At 40.9% G+C, this 19,065-nt stretch overlaps 1 protein-coding gene across 4 annotated transcripts in view; it reads right to left on the reverse strand.

The window, feature by feature from the left end:
• The window catches only part of rnf17 (ring finger protein 17), a 60,783-nt gene extending 42,326 nt beyond the window's left edge, over positions 1–18,457 (reverse strand). For all 4 annotated transcript variants that reach the window (XM_053876848.1, XM_053876849.1, XM_053876851.1 and 1 more), the window contains exon 1: positions 18,092–18,457. The gene's annotated coding sequence lies outside the window, so the exon portion shown is untranslated. The remainder of the gene's footprint in view (positions 1–18,091) is intronic.
• Between the last annotated feature and the right edge of the window lie 608 nt (positions 18,458–19,065).

Below are 19,065 nucleotides of genomic sequence, written 5' to 3' on the forward strand. Positions count from 1 at the left end.
CAGTTGTGAGCAAGGTGAGTCTATGTAAAGTTGTTTATTGTGTTATTATTGAGGGTGGGACTCAATAAAACATATAAATCAAATCATTTCAGTATTCGACTTCATTGAGCACATTTTATCTTTTAATAAAATCTTCTTATATTTGACACCAAGAATGATCAAGTATGAGGTGAATCTGTCCACATACGTGTAAACATCAGAGAGGAAATGATCCCATCATGACGGAAAAATGAAAAAAAAACAACCTTTTTTGTGCTTCTATCTTGTAGTTGTTTTTTTTTTTTTTAAACTTAAATCCATCACTGCAATTTGAAATAGTCTTCACCACAGATGTTTTGGTTATGACATCACACTGTATAAATGGTGCATTAAAAATGTTCCCTGAAAGTTAAAGCTTGGTCATATGTTCATCATTATAATGTATTGATTATTGTCTGGTTGAGACTGACTACATTTTACCCTGGAATAGACACCGTAAGTACGCGCTAAACAAGACCATAATTACTATTAGTATTAACTGTAAATAAACAATGTGTTCCCCAATTTAGTGTCACTAGAAGTTTATTCACAAATAATATTGATGAATTATTTTTGTCTGTAATTTACCTTTCAGAATTACTATTATTATTATTATTATCACAATGTATTTATTTACAAATGTATCCAAGATGAAGACACTAGCAAACTCAATATAGATGGAAAGTGTATAGTATAAAAGTGTCTTATGAGAATCACTGACACAATTCAAGAACAGAAAAGGGTACAAGCAAAGTCTGTTCGCACAGATATTTTACTCACTTTAGGCTGACCTAATGAGTGCTCCATGCAATGGCCAGATGCCTGCATTAAAAATGGCAATATAATGGAACAAATAATTTCAAAAAGACAGTCATGGCCAAGAGATGGGCAGTTGATCAAAGACATATATAACACATATAACCCTTTGGTGGGCGGGATCAATTTGATAGGTGACAGAGCAATTTCTATGTGATTCACTCTGGAGTTCACAGTTTGGTTCCTCATAGCTCATGAATGTGCTGTTGGTCTCATCTCAAATACTAATGAGGCAGAAAAGTCAAGATCCTCTCCAACAGGCTGGAAATTACCACTCACAGTGGAGGTATCACTGATGTTCAGCTCAGCAGGATTTTTTTGCGGGGTTTCGTTGCCATCTTTTCTTCACCCTTCATCACTCATCAGTGCCTCCCTACTATTGCAGTTCTCCTTCATTCTGCAGCAGTGTAAGGTTAAATTAAACCACAACAATGCGCAGTCGGTCTCACGGACAAGGACATCACTCACAAAGAACATTTCATGCGGTGTGTTTTTTTATGAAAGTGAATGACGGACTAAAAACATGTTTAACAAAGGGTCGAATGTGTTTCTAGTTTTTCTCTGGAGTTCACTGTTACCTACCTTGTTTTATCTCCAAACCTTTTCACACAAACTGTCCCACTGATGTACTGGCTTCTAAGGTGGTGCGCACTACTGTCTTCATCTGTCAGAGATGGCCACTGACAGACATTTCCACCTGTTACAGCCCTGACGGCTTCACAGTATTAAAAGAAAACACCAAACAAAATCCTACGAACTGACTTGATCAAACAGCTCAAAACACGAATGGAAACTTGTCTTTCCTTGTAATGTTGTTTGTTATTTAATGGCTTGGTGAACAGTAAGGGTCTGGTTGAAATTTGACCAATCATGTTTCGTGAGTCACGACTGTAATCGTATGAAAACCACTCAAATAGGTTCACGTCCTTCCCTCGCTTTCCGCAGATGCCTGTACTCTGTCTTCCTCAACTCTCACACTCTATTTACGGCCCCACTTTGTGTTATGACAAGCTCATGGCAGAAAGATGCTCCCCAGCCTGACGTCACGGTGACTGTGTCTGAACTCCCTAAAGCAGGAGAAGACACTAGTCTTTATAATAAATCACAGAACACGGGCATCACCTTTTTAGTGATGCAAAGGAACCAAAACACAAGGGTTGTTATTGAAGAACAAGACAGAGACACTGACCAAGCTGGAGTTACCCAAAGAACCAAACAAGACAGGCAGCAGCAACGCCATGAACATCATGTGATCAGGAATGCACTGAAATCACCATGTCTTACTGTTCCAGGATTAACTGTCATACACCCATGTCAATTTCCCAAAGGCACTTTACATGGGCCTATTCTGTTGTTTCTTTTTCTTGTATTAATATGTGCATCCCGCACAGTAATATAGGAGCACCTTGTTTAAAATCTTTTTCTTAGTGTTTGTAATCTCAAATTAATATCAAGTTAAAGTTTGCAAAATAGTTGCCTGTTCAAAAAAAAAAAAAAGGCAGATGAGCCGTAGCTGTGAGTTGGTTCTGGTTTCAACCAACTAAGAGCAACAAACCTATTTGTTAATAAAAGACAGTATTGACTCAGGTCTCATCTTGGCAAGACTTTAGCAGCTGCATTTCTACAAGTACATGACCTTATGCAAACCCCAGACTGAGATGCTGATTAGTTTATGTGTTGGTCCCCATTGTTGTAGACACCATAAAGTTCAGTTAGCTTATTCCTCCAAGAGGAGTCTATTGAAGTTTTAGTACATGCCAAAACCATGCATTCACTTCACTGACAGTAGCACCATTGGAAACAGATTCACAGTTGCTGTCATCGTTCAGATCATTCTGTTCCAGGGCGGGTATTTAAAAGCTTGAACATGAGTGACTTTCAGCAATCTGTTAGTGGCACTGTTTACAAAGTGAGCTTTGTAAACAGTGCCACTCTTCTAAAAATAGAAAATAGATGATGGTGATGTTTGAACATAATAGCGCAGATAGATAATAAAACATGGTAGACCATGATAGGTCCCCCTTAGTATAGAGGACTTTAAGTAAGTGACCATAGGACCAAAAAGGGGGACTAGGACATCAAAGAATTATGGGGCAAGATGATACTTCTCACTGAGGGACCAGCGAGCTGGCTCATAGTAGCCAGCAGTTGTGACAAGAATAAACAGCATAAAATGAGAGGACCGAATACTGGTGTCCTGTGTTTGGAACAGTTGAAGCGATGGACACTAGAAAATCATGTACATTTTTTACAATGAACTCTGAGTTTTGCCACCAGCCAGCAAACCACATACTGACCATCAACCACTCATAATGTCTGGGACTGTGGGGGGAAAATTAAGTTCACTGCAAACTCAGAGTTGCCTCAAGGTGGAATTTGACCTGCAACCTGCTTGCTTTGTGGCTGCAGCACTCACAATTACTCAATGTTAAATTGACCATATACTGTACCTTGCATTTCCAGTTGAAGCCAATTTGTTTGTCAACACTGCACATGAACAACCACTGACATCTGTGTGATGGCTTGATCCATTCCAATATGTCTGAAGAAAGTGTTCAATGAGGTGAAAGATGGATGAAATGGCAACTGACACACCCCCACCATGATTGTTGAATTACATTCTGTAGGTGCTGCACACTATATGTATAAAATAAACAGTCCAAATTATAGGGTAGAGAAAGCTCTGTGTCATAAGAATTTAGGTCACTCTATGTAACAGATCTCTCCAATTGACCTCAGATGTGATCGTTCAATGGCAGATAAACAAAGCCGTATTTCCCCCACCATCATCCATGTCAGATGGTATTAAGTCGTGTGTGTGCAGCTTTAAGAGGAGGCCAGAGAGGCTCAGCCCAAGCTGCCTTGTTTGTGAACAACCACAAATTATCTGTGGTCCGGTCTGTTATTAAGTTGCCAACGTCGGTGCAGGGGATGGATACATCGCACAAATAGCAATGGCTTAGAGGTAAAGCCTGTGCTGAACAGAGAGATGATGACCTGCAACAGCACAAAGGGTGTTATATGATGGCATCAGTGATGGGGTAGAGTAAGAATGTCTGGCAAATAAAATGCAAACCATAAACACGTGAGGCCTCGCACGGCAACAAGCTGCTGCAGGTTAACTCCAGGTGCATTTCACGTGAGGTGGAAGAAATGGAATATACAAACAACATGTTAGCATCAGACATCAGATGAACTTGATGGCCTCTTACTATTTTGCTGCTGCGATGTTTTTGCATACGTGTACAGATGTGCCGGCTTGTACAGTCACTGTTAATTCTGTCCGAATGCAACACTGTCATGGTGTGTTATAAGAGACAGACTTCGTCTATCAGATAAACACAACTCTCTGCAACAGAGGGAAACATTAGGAGTTAATCTTATTTTGACTGAACTGACTGAGCTGTAGATATATTTCCTAGTTTGCCAAGTTAATTGAGTGAACCAAAAAATAAAGGTTAAAAAAGGCTAAAGTAAGTATATTTAATGAAAAGTGACTTCAGTAATCAGCAATTGGGTCTAAATATATCTGGATTCTATGCTACTTCACTCCTAACTCTGGGTTTAAATAAGTTTGGTGATTCTGAATCAATACTTCAGAGGAGTACATCAATCATATTTAGGTGTCTGTCAGCATCGAGTACATTTCATCGCATTCATGTTTTTTTGTTTTTTTCGGGTTTTTTTTTTAATGGAGTAGATTTTTTTTTTTGCAATCTAATTATTAGTGCTGTTCCAGCAGCAGAATATAAATTACTGGCAGAAGTCCTTCCAGTTTTGTCAACAAGAGTACAGCAGCTTTATAGCTTTATAGTCTGCTGCTTGGTCAACTTTCTCTATTTAATTTAACATTCCTTGTTGTGCTGTATGTATTGGAAACTCCTGATGGTGTTTGTTTATTTAACTTTCCAAAGGATCTTGTGCCATGTAGGAAGTTGGTGAAGTGGTTCACAGTGGCAGCAGCATATGAGCTCTGGAGGGAGGGTGAGTAGGGCGGAATGTTCAGTTATGTTGAGACATTGATTTGCTTTGCTGATCTAATTGAGATTATAACATAAGATTAAAAGGAAGCAGGTGAGAACTTTCATATTACATTCAATTTTACCCAAGCAGCGGAGGGAGGAAGACTACGTATTAAAGGTTGGATTCAGCCCCTTAACATTGTTATCTAATGGGGTGTTGAGAGAAATTGATGAGTTTTATCCTGGTCTTTTTAGATTACCTAGATTGATGACTGGTTATCATAAAAAATAAAATTAAAACACAATAAATGGCCATGTCACAGACATGAACTGACAACATTGACGATCAAGATGATGTGCTCAACCACTATACTACCACAAAACCATGTGACGAGGAGCTCTTGTGAGTATTGTCATCATTGATGTGAGGTTGATGGACCATTTTATTATTTAATGATCTGAAACAACAAGCAAGCAGTTCAGAGTTCAGTTTTATTGTTGCACAGAAATATGTTCTTACTGTTTTATTATAGGTGAACTTCTGACAGACCTGTGATTTGATTTGTTTTGCAATCATTTGGGGATTATAAGTGAAACAAAGCAATGTTCTCCCTGTCACTAGAAAACTAGAGCTACATGTTAATGCTTGGAACCACACCTGTTCAAGTCAGAATCAGAATCAAATTTATTGCCATGGTCAGTGGGGATCCCACCAACTAGGAAAGTGCTTTGGAATAAAATAAAATGAAATAAAATAAAATAAAATAAAATAAAATAAAATAAAATAAAATATTTTTATATATAAACATTTATTTCCCTTTATGTCCTTACTCAACGCTTTAAAGTTTTTTTTTTCTTTGTACTTTGCCATATGTACTTGTACATTTTAAATAATTATTCAATTAATGGGCTGCAGTTTTGCAGTACATACCACTACGTAACACTGACATATTCTGGCCAAAGACACTATTTCACATCACAAGCATATTCGGGGAAGTTTGATTTGATATGATTTTGTTAATATATTTATTTTTTCTATAGGGGTCCTATGGCTTAATTTTTATACCCCATAATACAAAAGCAATAAATGCTACTAGCTTGGACAAAGACACTTCTTTAGATATATGAATTAGTGTTTTGACTCTTAAGGTTTTGCGTCGTCAGCTACTTAAAACGTTTGTCCATAGCTTGACAGGCTGGTTCAGTCCATACGAGCCTACAGGACCCAAAGTTCAAGGTCTCCCCAAATGCTGAAGTCTAATTATTTGTGAATGCTTTCATGAGTTCATTATTTAAATCCCCCGCTTATTTGTCCTTCCTCTCATTCCTTCCACTTGGCTGCTGTTTTATCCCCAAGAGGGAGGTAATGCCAACAAAACATTGGTTACACAAGAGTCAGGAGAGCACATGAGCAGTGGCTGAGCATCTCATGACCGTCGGTGATGTGGGGGTAGAGGGGTCACAGGTGTCAGGTGGGTTTGTTTGTTTTGGGTCAGAACAGTTCTGACCTTGCAGCACCTCCAACAGATCCTGGGAGGAGAGCCAAGCTAATTCAATGGGAAAAGAATAATTAGTCTCTGAATTTCAACCTTTCTTTAGCACATGTAGAAACATTTCACATGTCACTTACACTGTGCACAAAATTGTATCAGTTTGGTCCCAAATCCTATGACCGCTCACACCAAAATGCATTGCATAATATTAAGAGTTCAACAGTAAAGTTATGGATCCACATAAGCCAAATATAATGTCCTGACAAGTTTTTGTAATGACCTGAATATGGTGGGCAGTTATGTTTCTTTTTCTGATTTTTTGATTCCTGACTCTCCGTTTAACAGTTGAATAATGAAGGATTTTTTAAAAATGTATTTTAGTCACTTCAATATCTCTCTCTCTCTGAAATTATTTAGTTTGTCGTGTCATAGTGGGAAATATTGGGGTTTCTTTAACCTCTTTCCTTATTCTTTTTCCTGAACTGAAGTGTGCCTGTCTGCTTTACAGCATTAAACATTCTGCAAATTCAGCAGCGCTGCACCTGTGGATAGCACCTTTGAGACGTGTGAGAAAACAGGAAACTGGAAGGAAATATGAAGCTCTGTGATTTCTTTACATGAGCGTGTTTGGATTCGTTTGGGTGCGCGTGGAACATGTGTAAACCCTCAATAAACAAACTCTCTTTTTGGGGCCATGCAGTTTAAATATTAATCAGTAATTCAATAGTAATTATGCAATTTGTCCACATTTGTGGTTGGATAAGTAAACATCTCTCAAATTGAATCTGGATAAATCAGTCTTTTAATGCCTCTCCATAGATACTAGACATGGATGGAAAGACCTTAAAGCTGTTTTAGCTTAAAGGTCTTTCCATTTTTTTGTCCAACCCCTGTATCTTACACCTTACTAGTTGCCATGATGGCTTCTTCTAACTTCCAAAATATACTTATTGATATATGTTTTGGATTTTAGTAACTGTGACTGGTTAAAAAAAAACTGTGAAGGATCATTATGAAGTACTTTTTGGTGTTTTGTGATGCCTGACTACATTTTACCCAGGAACACGGTCACCACAAGTTCACTTTGGAAAGCATCATAATTACTGATTATTGACCGTAAATAAGCAACAAGTAATTATCTTCTCAATAGTCAATATGTCTTCCCCACTCTAAAGTGTTACAGAGACCATATCATCGGCCATTAAATGTGTTGGAAATCTGTTTGTGTGTGCTGCCTCATAGCTTCTTTTTCGGCAGTTTCCATCAGGGTTTGCCACAGCAAGTCAGCTTCCTCACATCTAACTGATCTTGTGCATCCTCCATGCTCACACCTGTTCTCCTCTCGTCCTCCTTTACTGAATCCATGCGCCTTCACAAGCTGTCCCACTGATGTACTCTTTTCTACTTCTGTCCCACTCTCTCAACACCTACCAGGCTTCCTTTCCCCTCCAGCTGCCACTCTCTGTGACAAATGTCCCACCTGTCTTCTATACTACACCACCTTTCGACCCCAATCCTAAATACTTGAACGCATCCGATTGTTTTGACTCCTTTCATTTAAACACGTTCGGCCATTCTTCCACCCGCATTAACTCCTCTCTCCAGCTCCTCCTTACTTCCGCAACAACTCCCACTATCATCAGCAAACATCAGGGTGGACCCTGTAGCCTCCTCTCTGACCTCAGCTATCAGTCTGTCCATCACTACGCCACACTGTCCTCATACACCAGTACCAGCTCCTCTTCTTCTCAACATGCAGCCTTGTCCATACAAATCTGTTGCAGGACACTTTCCCACCACTCATCGGGCGTCCTCACTGTAGGTGACTGCAACAGGAGGCTAACAGCCAATGACTAAATAAAACGGTTTGTTCATGCCCTAACAGAGAGCCTCAAGTTTTCACTAAGTTCTTTTTGTCATTGTGCCCAACATCTTCCAAAATATTCTGGACATGAACTAGAGACATTCATCTCCATTAAATTGTGGTTCAACAGTTCAATAGTTCCCATCAAAATCTGTCTTACATAATGGCCTCAGACTCAGCGTCCCAGTCCGGTCTGTGACAATGGACGGTCACGTTTGTACGCCTCGTACTACAGCCGCCGTGTCCCCCTTTTGTTTACCCCAAACATCCTCGGATGAGTTGTTCAGTTAATTGATGAGAGCATATTCAACGTTTGGCTGCTCTCGGGTACAGTTTGTTTCCTTTTTGGGTTCGCATCATCAGTTTCCATCAACATTACAGCTACAGTTGCATCTCTTTGTTGGCCCACCGTGTAGGAAGAGGACCGTATGTCAAACTCCTCACTGAACACCTACAGTTATGGGAAGTGGGGCAGTTCTAACTGTGGTCAGTGTTGCTGGAGCGGGATGTGCTTATGTAATAAACATATCTATAGTGGGCATTAGGTTGTCATTCTCAAAATTGAAAAAGTGAGCGCAGTCTGTCCTTTTCACCATTCAAACTACTGCGTACATGTAATTCAGCTGTCAGAGCAGTTTCCCTGCTTAAAACAAACTTTAATTATTGTGAAACAACTGGCATGGAATGAAGGGAACTTTTTGGACCACCCTGTATAACTGCTTTTTAACTGCTTTTTAACATAAATACTGCAATACGCTGCCAAGATAGGATCTCCAAGTGAATTAAATGAGCTAAAATGCATATCAATTTTTTTTTTCCACAAGTATTTTGTTTTTGATAAAGAAAAATGTGTCTTTTCAAGGTTTTTGTGCCACGTTTGCTTAAAGTTTAAAAGCAAAACAAAAATGTATCTATGTATGTCTTCCTTCTAAAATTAGTCTGAAATACTTTTTTAGGTTTTCACCAATAACCTTTAATGTCAATATGGCATGTTTTTGAGTGAAGAACCATGAAATTCATATACATTACTGAACAGATTTGCAACATGGTGAATTTGGAGAGACACAAAATGAAATTGACATGATAGAATTAGCGCCTTTCTACTGCCTGGCCAACCTCATGTACCTGCGTTCACTATCTCAGACAGCACCTGGGCTGCGCTGCACAGAATAATAACACGCTCCTGGTAGAATGAAAAAGGTAATGATGATCAATCACACGAATAAAAAATGATGCATCAGGGGCACACTGGCACATGCGGTGCCGTTGAAGTGCATTATTGCATACATTACATTTGCTAAGACAGTGTTTCTCAACCTTTTTAAGCTACGACACATTTGGTTCATTGAAAAAATCCAGAGGCACACGACAAAAAGAACCTCAGCCAAAACACACTTGTGCTTAGTCAAAAGTCCTGTAGAAAATACCTTTTAATTTGTGAAAATGTGTGGGTCCTGACTCTCAGCTATTTTGGCATGTTGTTGCAGATAGGGGATTGGTTTTACAATGTCTCCAGAAAGCGGTGGGCAGTTTTTATACTTATTCACTTTAAATAACTGTTTTGATTTTATTACTTCTCTTTTGCATGATTTTATTGTTGTTTGGCGAGTTTCCAGACAAATTCTGAACATTCTTTTCCTCAACTTGCTTCATAAAACCAATGAGTCCTTCTCCCTTCACATTTTGCAGCGCATGTAGTGTTTTTTGCCAACATTTAAACAACAGAGCAAACTATATACAGTATATACAATTTTCGAGTGAGACATCACGTTATCCAAAGGTTGCGCATTTGTCAGACTTCTTCACTGTGAGTGTGCGGCAATAGAAGCATCACACACCACAGCTGCATTGCTTAATGTCTATCATGACCCAACACACGCACAATTGGTTTATTGATTTTGAAACTTTTCTGAAAGTGAAATTAAATGCAGTTAATATTGCAGAGTTTGACACAATAAAAAAATGTTCATTCGTGAACAATAAAGATTCTTCAGCGTTGTGAAAAGGACACTATTTGGAATTATCGTCTCCAGAAGTTTATTTTTAGCATATGTCCTCTACGCCAGGACGGCCTGCAGCATTTACCTGCATCTCAATATTTTGCGTAGCCATTTGTGTAAGCTGGTAAACAACTTTCCGTGTCTATCTCCTCTTACAAGTTTTTTTTTTTCTTCTATTGTTTTGGTGACTCTTTTTACGAGGTACTTAGACATTGACATTTTGAACACTCATTTCATGATGGAGGATTCAACCAGATGGCGGCATCGTTGGACACTTGGTTCCTGAGGTATGGTCTTAATATATATATATATATATATATATATATATATATATATATATATATATATATATATATATATAGTAGCAGATATTGGTATTGTATTGGCACTGCCCTCTACCTGCATCCACTAACAAAACATGTGCTTGTGCAGGATTCAACTTTGCCCTCACAAAGCCACACAAATGCAAGCATTACTTGCCACTCTCAAGTCCGTCCAGATCAATAACACAGGAATGCCACTAGCTGTGGGTTCAACCTCACTCTCCAAGCCACCGCTAATTCTTTCATCCCAACCCTAAAATAAAAATATGTGGCCCCAAAAGACTTTAGTACCAACATTGTGCAGCAGACTGTCTGAATACCTGCTCTGTTGTGGAAACAGACATTGACAGCAGAAGAAACCGTCAGTTCTGATCTTTATCTGCTGCAGCACCAAGGATGTGTGAGCCAACAGCAGCGGACAGCAAGACTTGTGTCAGTCACACATGCTTGGTCGATGGAGAAACTCGTGGTACTGTGGACCACAACTACGACAGTTAACTGTCAGTGTGCTGTGGATTTAATCAGATGGACGTTTTTAGAGCCATTAAACAATGAGTGGTCTAATCCCTTGAGTGGCAAAGTCACAAAACATGCAGTTCTATGAACATGTGTGTCGCCCTCTAATGACCTTCGTGATTGGACAGTCCACCTCAAGGCACTGTCCATGGCTAGAGACGTCAACTGATTGGCTCTCCACTGAGGTAGGCACCGCCCTCTGCTTACAACCCCCTTGTCTCCTGCTACTCTGCCCCTTTTGGAGCTCAGCCTTTTGGAGACAGGCCTTTTGGGCAGCAACGGCTGTTACATAAGGTAATAGACATTTTCTATGTCAGGTGTGCTCCATTGGCGTTCGCTATAGGTTAAAAACCAAGGTCGCTGGGATAAGTTCTCTCCCAGCATGGCCTGAAAGAAAAATACCATTCCTCAAGTGTCTGACGAAGATGCACCTCCAGAAAGGACGGTATGAGCCACAGAGGAGTCCATCATGTCCTTCAAGTAAGCATGAGCGAAGGTCGGTACAGACGACCAGGATGCCTCCTGACGGGTGTCTTCCATGGAAGCACTGCCAAAATGAGCAGCCGAAAGAAATAGCCCTCATAGAATGCACTCTGAGGCACTCTGAGACCATAGCACCCGCAGCCACGTACACCTTCTTAATGGTTGAGCACACCCATTGTGCTAGCTGCTGAGGAGAAACTGGTCTTCCTCTCCCACCATGGCAGATTCATGACAGAACATTCTGTCCGTCAGTCTGAGACCTCCAGTTCTGATGACATAACATGACAATGCATAAACTGGATAAAACCCGTGCATTCTTACCTCTTGGACATTCTGATGAGGAGGAGGATGGAAAGATCTCAAGATGACCACCTGCTACCGGTACGCCGACGTGATCACCTTCGGCCTGAAAGCAGAGTTGGGGTGAAGGGTCCCCGAGTCCCCTTCACCCCCAAAAGACGTACACTTGGAATTGACTGACAAAGGCATTAGGTCACTCACCTGCTTCATTGTAGTCAAGCGACAAGAGTGAAGAGTCAGATTCTCTAGTGAACACCAAATGTTTGAACATGGAATTACACGGACCATCCAGAACCACCTGCAGAAACGACATCCTCAACCTGAGTGTGGGTAATGCATAAAGCATCCCCTGAAGCAGTAAGACCTGTGTGTGGAGTATGCTGAGTGTCACCCAGCAGAGCACCTCTGGAATCACTCCCAGAGCTCCCAGGAGTGGCCACCATGTGTGCACTGAGTCGCTCCATCAGAAGCACTTGTCACAGGCGAGAACAGATGGCTAGGTGTCAGCCTAGCTCTTTTGGGAGGTTTCCTCCCTCTGGCGGACGACGACAAAGTCGAGTACACCATCGAAAATGTGGATGGCTGCTGATGCGGCTGCTGGGGTCTCTCGACACAGAACTCCCTCGGGCCGAACATCTCGAACGAGCACAGTTCTCTGAAACCATGCTTGCCCACAACTTAATGGTCACCCGAATGCAACGCACCTGATCAGGTAGTGCCAAGCTTGCAGAACATGAGTCCAAGAGCTGCAGGTGCACTGAGCCCAAACACATGACACAGGTGTTGTGCTGGTCTGCAGCATCAAGCACAAGCTCACATGACTTGCGGGAGCGAGACAAATCTAAATACTCGATGAAGATTACAATTCAAAGGTTAAGTGGAAAAAGTGGCTGAGCAGCGGAAGACAAGGGGGTTATAGGTAATGGGCAGCGCCTACCTGGGCGGAGAGCCAATCATTTGAAGTCTGAGGTGGATTAGCCAATAGCGAGGGCATTTGAGGCTGGAGCACTTATCACACAGCACTACACCAGACCAGCTGCAAATATGAAGCCTGATGTAGTTATTATTTTACACAAACAGATAGCAGACCCCTGTTACTATTAATCTGAGCAACAGTTCAGGGACGTTTTTATATCAATGTTTTGGAGAAAGCAGAGTTTGATGATGAACCCCTGGCAGAGAAGACAAGGGTGGTTGTAGTTATGTAGAAGCAATGCACTGCATGTAGGAGCAAAACAGAGAGCAGGAGAGCGCATTTTACAGACTGAGATTTTGAAGAGTAATGGTCACACTCTGATGAGATCATGCTGTGAGACAGAAAGTGACAGCAGCAGTCTGTTCGCCATGACCCTCCACAAGCAGCGCATACCGGAACCAATTCATGGTCAAAACAGCGCAACAGACGTAGCAGGAATGTGAAAAAAAAGTGCAGCAGAAAGGAACTGGAGGAGAAAATACAGTGCAAACAGCAGTGGTTGCAGCAGTGGTGTTCTTTGTCCCACCATAAACGACAGTAATGATGCGTAGTCATCATCATTGTGGCTTGTCGGACGTGGAGTGTCACTATTGGTCACATAAACATCTGTGAAAGCTATGAAATTCCCGCCTGGTGATGTCATATATATAATACATGTCATATAGTTAGTAGTACCATTGTGTCATGGAAAGCATTTATTCTGTATGACACAGAGAAACATGTCACAAATACTAATTAATATGGCAAGACCGATGTTTATGACAAAGACCATGTCCACACAGAAACAGAGTCAGTCAGCTGGATTTCAATGGATGTGACCGCACATTTGTCACTTCCCGGAATGGACAGATTTGCTGCCAGTTTCAAGTCTCTGTGAAACTTTCTGAAAACATTGATAGACATAGACTCGAGGGTCAACTTCCTGAAAATGTCCTACAAAATATTTAACCACTCTTTCTTTTTTATGAGCAGAAAACAATGCGAACAACACATAAGTGGTATGGCTCCATTATTATAGCACCATTTATTGTTTCACTGTTTCTGTTTGAACCAGTTCAAAGTAGATCAAAACAATTCTGAACTGTGTCACACTGTAGCCAGTGTAGCAGGCTTGTATTACAGATTATTTTTGTATTGCACATTTTTTATTTTGTTTGACTGAGAAATACATTTTGAAAAAATGTTTTTACAACAATATGTGCTCCTTTGTCACATATTGGACATGTTGGTGGTGTTGTGCACCAGAGGGGTGAATGTGAAGAAACATCTCATAACCTTCGTAGTGACTGAGGTAAAAGGCCAGGTAAGCGTCCTCAAATCCCTCACTATATTCCTGGCTCCACTTTCACCAGCTTGAGGCTCTGAGCCCCGGCCTTCAGATTTCATTTAGTCCAGATAGATCACATTGATATGTGTGTGTGTGGCGGGCCAAAGGATTCCAAGCGTTGCCAAGCAGGAACATTGTATAATGGATGTGCGTTTGATTGTGATCTGTGCTCATCCAACTATGTTGGGGTGCGTTGGGGGGCACTAGGCTTACGTAACAGGGATGAGATAGAGGGCATGGGATGATGGGATGGCCGTACTTTGTCATCTCAGGCTATCTTTGGCTGGAGATGAATGTATCAGAGACAACAACAACTGAAAGAGTGATTGTGGGGAACATCTTCTGGTCACCATCCAGCGGGAATTTGTTCCCGTTCCACTCACTGGTGTTTGAAGTAGGAGAACATCATTACTGCCTACGTGGTCCAGCGATTCCATCGGTACTCAGCTCCACGTGTGTTAAGTGACAAAAGCTCTTAGATACTGCACATTACCAAGGTTGCTAATGATTATAAATACATTCACATTTCACTTTGTTTGCAAACTTGAGAATTAAGAGTGATGTGTTGAAAAATTCAGCTCTGGTGGTCTGGAAATTAGGCTCAGGTTTGTTTTTGGCTGACGGGGAGTATTGACATCATTAGCTGAGAAAGTAAAACACAAGGAGTGCGTTCATTTCTTCTGTGTGAAATGTCCACTTAAAGTACACACACCATCTGGAACATGATCAAACGAGTGAGTGAATAAAATGAGTTGAGCTTATCCATCCATAAATACTGAACTCAGCAGACAACGTGAATTATAATAATATATTTTGTGTGTCTGTCTGTTCGCAAATGCCCATAAAATGGGTCAACATATTTAAATGGGAAAGGTTGATACATTTTGGTCGTGTTCAGTATTTTCATTCATGTATTTTACACACATTTTCTCTGTATGCAATAACATGGGCAAAAATAAAAAAAGAAAATCACAACGAAATCACTTCTTTTTTTTTTTGTAATTGATGCGTAGACCGGAAAGGAGCCAGCTTTGGAGCAAGATGCAGCCTGTTTCAATATAATTATATGTGCATTTTAACACAATATGTAACACTGCTCCTCATGTGCACAACTCCATTTAGAAGTAAAAAACTTGACTTCATTTGAAATTAATCAATTTTCATGTTGTGGAAAAATATGTCTTTCATTGGACAACAAGCATTAGTGATGCCTGCTAAAATAGTTCGACCTTTCAATATTACGGAATGATTAAACTAATGTCAACGGTGGTTTACACAGTTCTTATTTGTTTTTCGTGAGCCAAGATGATTTGTAAATCTGGGAAGTTTATTGATTTGAATGTATGCTGTATTTTGGTCAAGTCATGTGAAATGAGCGTCTTGGAGTAGGTACGTGGTGAACTACTGTTGTCCATTGTCACAGATCTTAATCTTGTTTCAGATGTTTAAAAAGGAACAGGAGTCAGGTGTCCAGACCTTGTGCTTTGTCACCTCTGGCGATCTGATATTGACCAAGCTCAGGTAGGGCAGTGACAGCAGACATCTCAGACACATAGAGACAACCATTAGCGTTTTTTAGTTGTGTCATGATTCCAAATTTCCCAAGCTGAAAGTAATTTTGTTCAGTCAAGCAGAGACGGAGTGGCTTAGGCAAGCAGCATCACATACATTTAATGTAAACTTGACAGGGAGGTGGGAGGGGGGTGTTGGCTGGGACAGTACTTGTGATGTTGAAGCAGGACAGAACAGGAATCCATACCTTTGTGTGTGGTTTCTCAAACTTCTAGACGTCCTGGAGTGAGCAAATACAAAAGTGACTCACTAACTTGTTTGACTGGAGAGAGGGGACCTTCCTGCCAATTTGTTTAAGTATAGTATGAACAATATAGTGATAGAAAATGGGTCGTAAAATATGCATTCCCATCACCAGAGGTCTATTCTATAACATAACTGATGTGGTGCTTCTTCAGTCAAATGGCTCATTAACCAATCAGAGTTCCAGCTCCGGTGGCTGCGCTGCTTGACAGGAAATGTGGTCTTGATGATTAGTGGTTTACAGATGTATTTAACTATATATAGAGCACTTGGGTAACACGCCCAAAATACAGGCCTGTCTGTAAGAGAGCGAGAGTCAAAGTATAGGGGGAACACAGAATCAAACCCACACAGAAACAGAAATGAGGAGCAGGAGGCTCTAACATACCACAGATGTTTCTAGAAACCCCTTGATCCAATGACTTCACAAGTCATCTTATTGTGTCTTGCCATACTTGTAAGTACGTACGCTTGGACAAGCCACCTTCTTGTGAGGACATTTTCCTCACAAAGTGCAGATGATTGCATCACCAGTGACAGCAGTTCATTATAATTGGGTTTAAGTTTGGTTCAGAGTCACGGTTAGGGTGAGCCATTTGTTTTGGCAGGTCAAGCTTATTGCGAGAGACTGGGGAAAGCATCATGGCAATGAGAGGTCCTCACAAAAATAGTAAAACATGACTGTGTGTGCATGTGTGTTGTATGTTGTGAGTGACTTTAATAAACACTCAACATGAAATTGGTTGTTTTCATTTGACTCCATTTGGCAATACAAACTACATTCGCTATAACTGGATTTTAATGTTTCTGCTTCCAGCTCTTCAAACTCTTTTAGCTTCTTTAGATTTCTTAATGAATTGTGTTTTTGAGGCCTGATGTACCAATAAACTTTGCTGCCCAGTGACAGAAAACTGACAAAAGATACTCTAAGTAACTATGGGGCGTCAAATGTAAAAATGAAGACACAGGTTTTTTTTCCTGATTTCATTCTCATTCATTCACCAACCCCCTCTCTGCCTCTTTAGCAGAATTCCATCTGCTCCAATTCTCTGTGTTTGATACAGTCAGACCCCTGGCAGCATGTGCATCTTTCCCCCCAGTGATGCGGTGATCATGGCACCAGACTGGGCTGGGTATCCACCACAATGTCCTCCAGTTGGCTCATGAGAAAGCAAGCCTTTACACCCTTATCTCTGGAACACAATTTCTGTATATTTCTGAATAATAATTTCTGGATAACACAACACTTGGAACAGATTGTGGACAATGAAGTGGATGAAGAACAGAACAAGAAAAAATAAATGTGACTGGCAAAATGCCGTAGGTTCGTCTCTTGAGAAAACTCATGGGAAGAGAATCAGTGAGAGGTCGCCATGTTCATCCAAAAACAGGTCAGATTTGACTTGTTGCTGTAACCTGATATTGAGCGTGAAGTTCAACTGTAATAATAAACAGTGTTTATTAACCGCTTTTATTCAGTACTGCAATGACATTCCCAAAACAAGTAGGACAACCCAGTAATTTATGATCGGTATTTGGAAACGGGTTAAACAACCCCTGCAACAGACATAGACATAAATAAATATTAATGTTATAATTTATTTATATCAATTAGATGCAAGTACTGTATGTTGACGACGGTGTTGTGAGTCAGTCAGAAACTGAAACATATGCAATCCAAGAATTTTATGGAGTGCTGTGGTCCGCTGACGTCACATGATGGAAAGATGAGCAAGCTCTCCTGCATATCCACTCATGTTGTAGACAAGACCACACCAGTGAGGTCAAGATATTTGAGGGGCAAGACCAAGACGAGAGCAAGGCAGCACATATAAGGTGTCTCAAACTGATCCACATCAGGTGTCAGCTGAAAAGACAAACCCAGACAAGACTGAGACTCTAAAAAAGTGGTCTTGAGACCAAGAGCAGTCTCCGCTCGAGTACTACAACACTACTGCGTACTACTGAGTCAAACCAGCCGGACAGTACTGGGGAAGAATTTGCTTCTCAAACAGTATTAGGGTCACATGACGTGGAAACAACAGAACTGTCACCACCATTAATTAACATTTGAGCAAACCAGCACCTCAAATTGATCCCTTTCAACATTCAATTCATCAACATGTGAACTTGTGATTGTCTGCTGTAAATGGTTACACAATATGCACACATTGACAACATGATGAGAGACTACTCACCGCACTTCGGAAGGAGTGGGGTGTTCCAAATGCCGCAGCAGTCCTGGTATTTAAAGTCACATTAAGGTCACATTCAGTCTTTAAAGGGGGTTAAGAAGGACTTTGCCTTCACTGACTTTCCTTAAAATTCAGTGGCCATGTTTAGTTCCTCAGCCTTATGAAGGGATAACTAATCCGACAATATGAGGCCAAGTTATTGTCAGAATGTATTGTGGCAGACACTCTGTGTAGCTCCAGCGCTGGCTTCTGAGGTGCAACTGTGGCCCTCAGAGATGAATGAGGTAGCAGAGGAGATCATGGTACAGGCTACAGCATATGCTCTTTGATAGGGGGCAGCCATGTTTTATTCGTTCATGTTTGTCACCGAGCATGGTCTGCAATGAATGCAGGGACACTAGAACACAAAGCAAATTCTTTGCTCACCCTGCAGTTCAAATAGATTCATCAAAGGCGCAAGGAGAAGTGACCTCACTTCAGCACTCGGCCTTTGTGGATTTTACATAAAGCCCATTTGGTTTGATTTCAATTGTGATGCATCATCAGCGGACCATCGGTCATCCCTCCCACCTCATGCAAACTTTCATGAATGCATCAATGTGCAGGTTTTTGTTGCTTCACTGACATTGAAATCCGGGTCTGGACAGATATTTTCTATTCTACTTGACAAATGTCAGAGGTGGGAGTCGTTACATCCAGGGCTCAGTGTCAGCGCATGAGAGATGGCGAGGCAGCAGGAGAGGCTTGTTATGGAGAAAACAGACAGTGTCAAGTTATGTGAAGAGGACTGAATTCTTGATGGTGCTTAGGTCAGACTCTGCTCTCTTTTGTTTTTCAACCTGAAGATGAGCACACAGTTGGGAAAATCATACACCTATAATGTCGATATAGATCCCTGCATAATCTAGACATATTGCTGTTTTATGAGGACATAGAGCATTTACTGCTTCTATAGAAGCCGCCTCCTTTGTTTATGT

Source organism: Synchiropus splendidus, chromosome 10, assembly GCF_027744825.2.
Source record: "Synchiropus splendidus isolate RoL2022-P1 chromosome 10, RoL_Sspl_1.0, whole genome shotgun sequence".
Lineage (NCBI taxonomy): Eukaryota > Metazoa > Chordata > Actinopteri > Syngnathiformes > Callionymidae > Synchiropus > Synchiropus splendidus.